This window comes from Oryza glaberrima, chromosome 12 (assembly GCF_000147395.1).
Source record: "Oryza glaberrima chromosome 12, OglaRS2, whole genome shotgun sequence".
NCBI classification, from domain to species: domain Eukaryota; kingdom Viridiplantae; phylum Streptophyta; class Magnoliopsida; order Poales; family Poaceae; genus Oryza; species Oryza glaberrima.
In genome coordinates, this window is record NC_068337.1 from 7,503,939 (window position 1) to 7,516,288 (window position 12,350).

Consider the following 12,350-nt stretch of genomic DNA (forward strand, 5'->3'; position numbering starts at 1 on the left):
ATGTTCATTAATTTACAAGTTAAGTTAAATGTGGGAAATAAAATTTCCTAAATATAAAGCATGGCTGGATTTAATTTTTATTAAATTCTCCATGGTTAATTATACTCTCTGAAATTTTCTCGGATTTTTCGGAGCTCAATTCTTAATTTTAATGATACAAAGAGCAGTTCAGCAATTATTTAAATAATAAATTAATCATTAAATGATATGGATATTATTATATTAAATACTTTGAGTGTCCAAGTATGTTCAAGATTTTTCTTGGAATTATTTTAGCATTGTAAGTATTTTTCACAATTCAAAGATTATTTCGGTGATTAATTTAATTGAAAAAGTAAATTAAATCCCCTTTTCCTTTTCGGGCCGAAAAAGGAAAAGTTCTCTTTCAGTCCTCGGCCCATCCTTTCTTCCTCTCAGACTTTTTCCAAAGTCCAGCTTGAGTCCTCTTCAATCGGGGCCCAGCCAAAAGTCTAAATTTTTTCCCTGGCGCTACAGTGCTCCTTCTTCCAGCTCAGGCAGAGCCCGAGCTATCCAGCCGTGCACAGTGCCGCCGCCTCCTCTTTCCAAATCTCGCCTCCCCGTTGCTCCTTTTTCCAAATTAGTTGCGGAAATGGAGTCCTCTCAATCTCCTCTTCGTTTTCCCCAAGAAATCCCCAAAAGTTTATATGGAAATTCTTTCCAATTTCGCGGATCAAATCCTTTCCTTTTTCCGGCGAAGATAAACTTTCCCGAGTTTTTCCTGTCGATGTGGGCTCGATCCCCGCCTCCCATGGCTATATAAAGGACCCCCTAGTCGTCCTCTACCCATCCCCTCAAGTCCCGTCCGCCGCCATCGCCGGAAACGCTCTCCCCGCGCTCACCTTCTCTCCCACGCCACCGGCCAACTCCAACCGCCCCTGCTGCCGCGTCAGCACGCTGGCCGGCCGTGCCGTCGCCTTCCTCGGCGTTGCTGCCACCTACTCTACCCCGGCCGCCGTTCCCCTTGCGCCGAAACCTCGCCGGAAGCCGTCCTCACCATGAACCAGTGGGTTGCCGTCATGTTTCGATCTACAGCCGCGCCATTCGTCGTCGTCTACGGTCGCCTTCGGTCGTCGCTGCCACCGTTGTGTTCGCGAGGAGGAGAAGAAGATCGTCCTCTACTTCCCCGAAGCTGAAATCCACCGGAGCTCCATCGTCGCCGTCAACCTGAAGTTCGCCGTCGTGTTTTGATCTCCGGCGAGGCCCTGCTGCTCATCCCGATGCCGCTGCTCGTCGCCGGAAAGTCGTCGCCGTCGTGGACAGTACGTCGCCGGCCATCTTCCGTCGCTGTCCATCGTCGCGTAAGTGTTGGTAAGAATCGTCGTTGCCTCCTCTTTCTTCCAGTAACCTCCCTTTTATAGTCGCTCCGTAGTTCGCCGGTGATCGTCGTTCCCGTGTCCGTTATCCGGTGATCTCGCTTGGCTATCTTATCATTGCCATGTCTACCTAAACACTAGATCAAATTCAATCTAACCCGTTGTCTATCTAGCGCCGTCATCGTCGACCTTCCCTCTCCGATCGCTTTGGTTCGGTGAGACTTCTATCCGTGTTCCCTCGATTTAGTTTTTAATCTCTCGTTTCTGTCGTCGAGTGGCCACCGCCGTGTCACGCTTAGCTGCTGCCCTAGCGTTGCCACTGCACTAGCCGCCTAGCTGTCGCTGTGCCGCTCCCTGCTACAGCCGTGCTGCTGCTGCTCGTGCGTGCCAAGTCGCTGTCGTCCTGCTACCGTAGCCACCATCTGCCGTAGCTGTGTGCCGTTGTCACTGTGCCGTCGCCCTAACCCTAGCTGTGTGTTTTCGCCGAGCCGCCGCCTAGCTAAGCCAAGTCGCCCTAGTGCTGCCGTGTCGCAGCTGTGTGCCGCTTTAACCTAGCCACCGCTTTAGCCGTTGCTTGGTAGCCAAGCTGTCTAGCCATAGGTGCATCCCTAAATTCCTACCGGCCTGTCGTTTGCCATACCGGGGCTTTACCGTGAATCGTGTCTAGCTCACCGGTTTAGTCGCAGCCGTTGTTAAGTCGTTCGCTCATTCCTTCGAACGAGGTGTTCCCCGTGCTTCGTTCGTTCGCCCGTGTTGAGTTGTCCTTTAGTTTAGAGCCGTTCAGAGCCACCAGTTCCGTTCGCCGGTTTCGGTTGATCATTCGGGTGATCCCCTGTCATGTAGAATTGACTCGTTGAGTCGGTATCTCGTGAGGCCCGCTTGTCAGATAAATCCAAGCCATCCAATCTTGGTCAACTCTATGTCAAGATTAATCTTAGCCGTCCAAAATTGATATAAATCCGTTCTCTCTTTTCAATGGCATATTATTTCTTTTTAATATATGTCATCTACCAAATATGATCTAATCTTTTCCGGAGGTTGTTTTAATCTTTTATCTCAGTTATAAATCATTTGTAAATTATTTAATTAATTTGGAATAGTCTTTTCTTTAATAGGTTTAATTGGAATTTAATCTTGTAAAATTTGTAATTAATTCATATGAAATCGGAATGAGGTCGTTCAAGTCTCATAATTCATCTAAAATCATGATCTACATGTTTGTTTACTTTATATGTATTGTTTATTTGGTTTTCATTAGTCTTTTTTCTCGTTTTGCGTGTTAGCTTGTCGTTTCCGTCGTTTCGAAGGTTCGTGAGTGCGTCGGAAGTGGTTAAGAAGACTAATTGAAGACCGATTATTGCAAGGCAAGTCACACAGATCCCAAACACAATTCCTTTGAGCATGTTGATCCTATATTTAAATTCTCTATTTATTTCAACTGTGCATTTAATTTTGAATGTCACCGGGTGGTGTGAACCTGTTTCTTTGTTATGGCCAATTTGCATTGATTGCCCTATTTCTTGATTACCTTGGGTTATTATAATTTGACTAGTTGAGCTTTATATATTGGTTCATCTAGATGTTAGACATAATTGCTTAGTCATGCTTAGAAACATTAGCACACGATTGGGATAACTAATGTTTCACTATTACTTAATGATGGATATTTAATGATAGCTCACGATGGTCAATCGTGATTGGTTAATTAATTAATTTGCCAACTAAAACTTGATAATGGTGGGTTGTGAGCATATGGTTTTGATGGTCATGCTCATGACAATTAAGGACCGGTTCACGAGTTTCGGTTGTGAAACATTAACCGTGCCAACCACAAGCCAGCATGGGCAACGGCTTTACCTTTTGTATAGCATGGTTCATTGCGGAGCACCAGACTGAGAAGTGGCGGAGATAAGCCCACGGGGGTCGCTGGGAGTCCATGCCTCTGTTTTTTGAGGGGGTGACTACGATCCAGGAACGGTGCGCTGTGGTGGATTGTGTTGTGCGAGGGGTACTGTCACAGCTCCTTTCCGAGGTACCGTGGTGGTATTGAGGCGCATGGTGACATGTTGTGGGGCTGTGTCTTGTGAGTATAGTGGTACACTTCTGGCCAGAGTAAAACTATTCGAATAGCCGTGCCCGCGGTTATGGGCGGGTCTAACAATGTCTTTCGTGATTAGTCTCACCCCTCTCACTATATTAAAAGATAATGTTAATAGCTTAATTAACTCCTGGTTTGGAATGGTTAATTCCTGGTTTGGAGATTGAACTGTACAGCCGGGGTTGGTTGTTCAAAATGGTTGGGCCTATGCAACAGGGTATGTTGTATAGCGTTAGATTAATATTGTTTAATTTAACTGTTTTATTAAATTCTGAAATATTTATTAAATGCTTTTTATGCAAATGAGGCTATACTATGCCATCCTTTGTTATCCTGTGCACTTGCATATTTACTGCGTGGCTTGCTGAGTATGTCATATGCTCACCTTGCAATAATCAATCAAACCTCAATTGAAGACAAGTTGCGAAGGAGAAGACGTTTGGCTTATACCCCAGTTGAGCTGCCTTTGGGAGTGGAGCCGGAGCTTCGCTAGATTTTATTTTCCGCTGCAGTTTTCTTCATGGTGAGGACTAAGTGCCTCTTAAGTAAGTATTTATCGTTTTAGTTAATTTGATGAATCTGTATATTAAATTGTCAGTTTGTGTACCTCGGCTGATTCCTGGACGAGGATTTAATGCACAAATAAGTTCGGAAATTACTAGTAAATTTCTGGGCGTGACAGTCGCCAGCCGCCGCCAGCCCAGCCACCTTCGCGGTCCGCGCACGCGCCTCGCCGTCGCCGGTCGACGGTCGCGCTGCCTGCCTGCCTAGCCCGCTAGCCGCGGCGCCGCCTGCGCGCGCGCGCGCCTCGCCGTCGCCGGACGCCCAGCTAATGAGCTAAATCCTTCTCTGGTTTAGCTTCATTGCAGTTTGTTTCTATTTGCCTTGATCTTTTTTTACAACAATTTTAGAAAATGACTTGATGCTAGAAAAGTAGTCTGATATGCTGTTCTTACTAACTGAAGGCATTATATAGGCATTACAGTTACAGAAAACATAATAAAGCATGTTTGTATAGAAGCTCCCCAGTTTCATGGAAATGGTTATTTAGAATTCTCAGGCTATAGAACTTTGTGCTTATGATTGTTCAGAATCTCAGATGTATGATGAGGAACAGATGTTAATATCCTTGTGCCCACAGTGTTCTCATGGTTCCCCTTTGCTATCATTTTCAGCAGTGACCTGGAAATCGCTAGTCTCGGGCTCTCGGCTGTGCGCAGGGGCAAATAACAGACATCAGAAGCCTCCTTAAGCCCTTTGTGCTCTAGCTTTATATTTTTGTTGCACATATACTTAGATGCATGTCATCATTTAGCCCAGCAAAATCCTTCTCTGGTTTTAATGTTGATAAGTGACAACTTAGTTAAGCTTGCCAAGTTCTATCCTAATGATTTTGATGTTGAAGAAATAAACCAACTCACCTTTCAACTGAACCGCTATATTAGTGATGTGAGTAAGGATGAGAATTTCACAAATTTGATGAGTTTGACAGACCTATCTATGATGCTTGTGAAAACAAACAAGGTTTCTAGGTATACTTCTCAAATTGGTGTTAGTTCTCCCTGTTGCAACTGCCGGTGTTGAGAGGGTTTTCTCTTCAATGAACTATATCAAGAACAAGTTAAGAAGCAAGATGGGGCAAGAATATTTGAATGATTGCTTGGTTACATTCATTGAAAGAGATTTCTTCTTGCAAGTTAAGAATGAAGACATCATCAATCATTTTCAAAATATCAAGAAACGGAAAGTTCTTCTCTAAATTGTAAGATTTCTTATCATTTTGCCATTTTGTATGCTCTATAAATTTGATATGTTTTGTCAATTCATAGTTTAGTAATGTACTCTAATATGCTTAACGCATTCAATTTATGGGTCAATTCTATCCATTTATGACTTTATGAAATCATGCTTATACCGTTACATATTATACAACTATTAGACCTTGGGTAGGAAAATTTTCTCTCTCTCCTACAATTTTGAATACCCAAGTTAAAAAACCTAGGCCCGCCCCTGCAAGCTAGTAGGTAGTGGCAAGCTGGCTAGGGGCACAGGCAGTGCTCCCTCTTCACCACCGTGCCGATGGACAGTGATGATACGTTGTGCACAGGGCCACTCCCATTGGATGCGGTGGTGGTGCCCTTGCTGTCCACGGCGAGGCGGTGGCGCTCCGTCATGGAGATGATCCCCATGATGTGGATGACGAGCCCCACACCCATGCGCTTGCGGATGGTGGTTGTTGAACTGGTCGGAGCCGATGGTGGAGAGGTTGGGCTTGGTGCCGCTGGTTCCAACAAGGGCAGCCAGGAAGGGGCACAGGCGGGGCGTAGGCATGCTGTGTGCGGAAAGGCTAAGGGGCGATCGATCGATCGCTACCAGCGCTCGCCAGCGATCGCCCCTAGCGCGGTCCCTCCTCCCTCCACTTTCCTTTTTCGGCACCGCATTACTTTCCTATTTTAGTTAATTTATACACCTCAAATTTACACATATAAAGTTTAGTGACCTAAATTTTATAAGTCAAAAGTTTATATATCTGATTCAAATTTGAATTTGAATTCAAATATTTTTTATATATAGTATTTCTATACATCTAAAGTTTATACACCTAAAGTTTATAGACCTAAAGTTTATATACCCGTTTCAAATTTGAATTTGAATTATATCTGATTCAAATTTGAATTTGAATTGAAATATTTTCTATACATAGTATTTCTATACATCTAAAGTTTATAGACCTAAAGTTTATAGATCTAAAGTTTATATACTCGTTTCAAATTTGAATTTCAATTATATCTGATTCGAATTTGAATTTGAATTGAAATATTTTCTATATAAAGTATTTCTATACATCTAAAGTTTATACACCTAAAGTTTATAGACCCAAAGTTTATAAGCCAAAAGTTTACATAGCCGATTCAAATTTGAATTTGAATTCAAATTTTTTATATATAGTATTTCTATACATAAATTTTTCTTTTTAAAAAAATTTTGTGTGGTGTACTGTAGTAGGAAGAGAAGGAGAGGAGGAAGGGGGAGAAGAGGGAGGAGGGGAGGCGGGGCGGATCTGATCGCTGGGCTATAGCCCTAGCGATCGATCGCCCATTAGGGGCCCCCTGCTGTGTGACCGCACTGTGAATTACGCCGAGCAGCACAAGCCAATTGAGCTCGCTGAACGTGAGCGCTGGAAGAAGACCAAAAGAAGGAAGAAGCAAATAAGGGTAAAACTGTCATTTTGTATGGTTTCTCTCTCATAATTTGGATGGATATTATATTTTAATGTGTTCAGTGTCCTGCAGTAAATTACCATATTTTTGAAGTGTCCTCGGGCAAATTCACATCTTTGCGGTGTCTCACAGCTAATTTCATGTTTTCTGAGTGTCATGTACCAAATTTTGCCTTTTTAATATATGACACCGTTGATTTTTTAAAATATGTTTCACCATTCATCTTATTTAAAAAATATATATAATTATTATTTATTTTATTGTGACTTGCTTTATCATTAAAAGTTCTTTAAGCATGACTTAAAATTTTCTGTATTTGCATTGAAAATTTTAATAAGACGAATGATCAAGCGTTTGTGAAAAAGTCAACATTACCATATGTTAAAAAACAGAGTTACTCCGCATGTTACTGCTTTCACTCATTTCTTTTCAAGATGCCTTGTTATCTCTCTTCTCTGCTCTCATATGCATCCTGACAAATGTGTTTGCTGGAGTGCATGGAATGAGTGGCATTGGGAAGCATGTAATAACATTGATGCTAGACCTGGGCAAAGCCCTAACAGTGCTTCGAATAGCACCTGGAGCCTAGAACGGTGGCCGTGTTCAGCCGGAAGAGGCGCGGCGGATCGTGCTAACCGCGGCAAGCGGGTGCATCGTGTGCGCAACACAGAGTGAGTCTAGCAAAAATAGTGGGATGTCACGATTCCATCAGTAGGCAGAGAAAACTGAATAGTGGCTAGCAATTTGTTTCGTAACTCGTGTGTTTTTATTATAGGCAGAGAAAACAAAAAATTGCTCCCAAAGTTCCCCTGTTCTTCCCCGGCCCCTTTGCTCTTTTTTTTATTGAGAACCATCACAGTGCCGATTCTTTGCCAAATTTTGCTAAAGTGGGTGAATGGTTGGGCGTGTAATTTTTATCATAGTTCTCACGACTGAGCAACATCAATTGCTGGGAAACATTGACCATGCATTCTTTTTGGTGTAGAGGCCGGTTTTCAGTTAATCCTTTATCTAAAAAATGTGCTGCGGAGGAGGAAGTTAATATCAAATGACATGTTCACACATATCATTTGATGTTCTTTGACTTGCATGGCGGCACAAGCAAACAAAGAACAGCGGCAGAGGTTACATACTCTGGTCTTGTTTAGATTCAAACTTTTTTCCTTAAACTTCCAACTTTTCTGTCACATCAAATGTTTGGACACTGCATGGAGCATTAAATATGGATGAAAAAAAAACCAATTGCATAGTTTGCATCTAAATTACGAGACAAATCTTTTGAGCCTAATTACGCCATAATTTGACAATGTAGTGCTACAGTAAACATTTGCTAATGACGGATTAATTAGGCTTAATAGATTCGTCTCGCAGTTTACAGGCAGAATATATGTAATTTGTTTTGTTATTAGTTTATATTTAATACTTTAAATATGTGTCCGTATACGTCAAAAAAATTTTGGCACACGAAGTAAACACAGCCTCTTCGTGTGTGTTTTGTCGGTTATGCGTGTCTTGGTTATACAGAGGTTTGGAGTGTCTAAAGATGGTTGTATCACCTTGGAAGAATTGTCCTCGTATCAATAAAAGCTCTCTTTCATCATAGAAAAGAACTGAAATTTTGCCCAAGTTTGTTCAACAGTCAGCTGGTGAGGTGATAGTCTGGTGGTTGAAACATAATTTCAATACAATCTGGAGGCAAACGTTTGGGAGAATACTAGCCTTGATCTCTTTGGCCAAATGTTATCTGCAAACGAACTGTCAACACATTTACAACATGTTCATAAAATAAACTTATATCCAACAATAAAACTGCTATCAGAGCCATCTCTGAAAAACTCAAAAATTTAATAACTACTTCGAAAGCCATGTTTTGGAGCTACTGTGAACGATATTTTTAAAAATAGAATTTCAGACTTGGAGGTACCTGATCTATTATTTCAATCTTGGAGGTGCATGGCTAGAGGTTGGCAGTGCCAACAATTACAGGGGCATTATATGCAATAATTATATGAGTGAACTACAATTTGGGCTATATTATATTACCTAAGTTTCACTTTAAACCTCCCTTAAATCAATATTTTCACTTTGGATCAGATAGCTTTTTCATTTTCAATTTGGACCACCATTAAAAAAAGCTTTTTCTACACCCGTCAACAACCGTAACTAAATTGATCGGTCTCGCTACACCAGTGATCTTCCCTACCTATGTGTAGGTTATATCTTACTAGGATGGAGAATATACATGAATAGTACAAAGAATAGGGTCGTTAAAACCGAAAAATTGCAAACTCCCCCAGTCCTAAATGAAAAGATTAATTTAAAGGTGTCCAAAGCAAAACTTTGATAATAAAAGATGGTCCAAATTGTAGTTTAATCTAATTATATGTATAGTACTCAAGCACCGATCCTATATATTCACTCCCACCCCTCTTCCTTCGTTTCGGTTCATTTAAATCCAGTTCCAAAAGTCATGTGACAGTTGACACTGCTACACAGATCGTTTTCCTGTGCGGTCGATTTGATTTTCATGTGCAGAGCTTCGGCCCGTCTGGAGCAATTCGTCTGCGAAAATCGCTATTTTTACATGCGGGTGGCGCAACCGTCCGCGAAAATCGGATTTTCGCATGCGGGTGCTTTGTCGCCCGCACACGAAAACAAAAATGGAAAAAAAACAAAATTGAAAAAACGAAACCCTAACCCTTCCTGTCATCGTTGCCGCCGCCCGCTCCCGTCGCCGTTGGATCTGTCGCTGCCTTCCTATCGTCATCGCCGTTGCTGTGGCCACTGCCGTAGCACCGCCGGATCCGCGCGGGGGGGGGGGGGGGGGGGGGGGGCGCCGCCGCCAGATTCACGCGGGGGGCGGCTGCCGCCGCCGTAGCGCCGCCGGATCCACGCGGGGGGCGGCCGCCGTCGCTGGATCCATGCGTGGGGCGGACGCCGTCGCCGGATCCGTGGGGCGGAGGGCCGCCGCCGCCCGATCCGCGCGAGGGTCCGCCGCCGCCGCCGTCGCGCCGCCGGATCCACGCGGGGAGCGCCATCACGCAGCCGGATCCGCGTGGGGGTGGCCGCCGCTGGATCCGGCACAGCCGTCACGCGCCACCTCGTAATCGCCGCCGCCCACCATATCCCGCGCTTCCACGGCCGCCGTGCGCTGTCGTTGCGGGCCACCGCCGTCGCCTACGCCCGCCGCATGCCGTCGTCGCTCTCGCTGAGGGAGGAGAGGAGAGAGGAGAGAGGAGTGAGGAGAGGATAGGAGGCGTGACGGTCGCTATCTCCTTTAACGTGTGGCGCGTGAGAGAATAAAGGAGAGGGAGGGTACCGAGGAAATTTCGAAGTGGATAGGAGGGAAAATAGGATAAAACCGCACGGAAAAATACGGGAAAATAGTTTATTTTCCCGTGCGGTCCATTTAAGAGGACCGCATGAGAAAATCGATTTTCCTGTGCGGGTGATAGCCTGGCACCGGTCTTCTATTTTTCCGTGTGGTTCCACTTACGAACCGCATGAAAACGAAAGGGGCAGCAGCCAGGAAAATCAATGGTGTACTAGTGTGATTCACTGTAAAAACCAACAGTGATGCCACCGCAGATTCCTCTCGTGTGACTTTAATTTCCAACTTGGATCTAGTTGTTGCCTCTCTCTATATATAAACACACGAGCTAGGAGGGACTACTACAATGGTAGAAGGCCAAGCATTTCCAGTAAAGCCATTCTTGTCCACAACACTACAACTGTTGACACCTATTCCTTGATCATTAAGGAATATTTTCAACATCGAGGGGCATTCATGAATGGACATCAAACCTAAATATTAAAAATATGTGAAACTAACAACTGTTGGTCTTAGGGATGAGGGGCATTAGTAGCTTAGACATGGTTCCATGTCCTTATATTAGTAGACCATGCTACTATACTACAATGCACTACATAGAGACCATTAAGATTTTTCCTCCTTTTTCCGGTGTAAAATAAAGACCCTTAATGGCTTAGATTATATGGGCTAATCAGCCTTGGGAGAAGAGGGGAGGGGAGATCGCGTAGGGGTTGGGGGGGTTGGCCCTTCACGATTTAGAGTTCATGAGGATTGATTTAATCAAGACCTTTGGCAAAAACAAAAAAAAGAACTACACAAACTCGAAGAACAAAAAGTATTATTAGGCAGGCTGGGCTAGGCCCTTCATGGTGCAAAACCAGACTTTGATCTGAATTGGCAAATTAAGCCCGGAAAGAGATGAGGTTAACAAAAAATATTTAATTCATAATTCATTAAAGAGGTTTTAATTCATAAAAGAGCTTTTAGGAAAATAATTAGTATTCGCTTTTGGTTTGCAAATATTATCTTAAATGCAATCATTTCATCATTATGGTTCTTTAATAAATATTATTTTGAATCCACAATAGAATCTAGAAAATGGATTAAATTTGCACTTATCATTATTTTGGCATTGGCACGATAGGAAAAAGGAAAAGAAAATCCAAAAAAAACTGATCTTTTTAACTGGGCCCTACATAAATTTTGGTTAACCGAGACTACTAACTGAACAAAATTTCTCGGTCCCAGTCTCAGTCCCGGTCTTTTTTTAAGTCCAGCCTAGTGCTATTGTTAATGCTTATATTTTTGTTTTTCTGAATTTCGCATTTTTTTTTCACTCCTTGGGGCATGCCCCCCGCACCCTCCCTTTTTTTTTTTTTTGCTTCCTTCTACAAATGTTGTGATATAAGAACAGTGCCACTCTGTTTCCTTACTGATTTCATTGTTGTTCCCTTGGGCATATTCTTTCTCCTTCAACTCATGCTAAAAATCAACTAATTACACCACGTCGTGACGGTCTATATTTCGATATGTGGTAGATGCACACAAAACCAGTATGTTGTTGGATTCAATGGAATGAGTGGCATTGGGAAAACGAACGTGACATCATGAAAAGTTCTTGTTTCGTATCATGGAATGATGAACAAATTATCAGCAGAAGAATAAACTAAACACCAGAATTGCACTGCCACCTTGGAGGTACGTAACTATGTACTAGTACTACGTATTTACTCGTCAGCTGTGGACTAGATGGACCACACAACACTCCAACAGCATGAGATGAACGGCTGCGTGCGCATGTGTTCAACTATAATACGCCATGTGGCATTCACCATATTTCCGTACCAATTTCAGTTGGTCAGGTATTCAATAACTTGTAATAACGTAAGTGCTCCTTCCATCTCATTTTAAGTGTAATTGTGAGTTTCCGTATCTAATATTTGAGTGTCCATATTATTAAAAAATTTATGAAATAATTTTAAAAAATAAGTCAACACTATTCTTGTTCTATCATCTAACAACAATAAAAATACTAATTATAAGAAATTTAAAATAAGACCAATGGTCAAACGTTCGACATGAAAACCCGCATCTGCAATTGAAATGGGACAGATGGAGTTGAACTTTAGGCCTCTGCTACATACTCCCTCCGTCTCAAAAAAAAGCAAACCCTGGGTTTCTGTGTCCAACTTTGACGGTCCGTCTTATATGAAATTTTTTTATAATTTGTATTTTCATTATTGTTAGATGATAAAACATAATTAATATTTTATGCGTGATTTGTCTTTTTAATTTTTTTCATAATTTTTTCAAATAAGACGGACGGTCAAACATTGGGCACGGAAACTAGTGTTTGTCTTTTTTTGGACGGAGGGAGTACATCT

At 42.6% G+C, this 12,350-nt stretch overlaps 1 long non-coding RNA gene across 1 annotated transcript; it reads left to right on the top strand.

Moving 5' to 3' along the window:
• Positions 1 to 520: 520 nt before the first annotated feature.
• LOC127757848 (uncharacterized) lies at positions 521 to 5,222 on the top strand. The gene is made up of 3 exons (XR_008013545.1): positions 521 to 1,329; positions 2,618 to 3,955; positions 4,608 to 5,222. It is a non-coding gene; the product is annotated as an uncharacterized LOC127757848 (long non-coding RNA).
• The last annotated feature ends 7,128 nt before the right edge of the window (positions 5,223 to 12,350 follow it).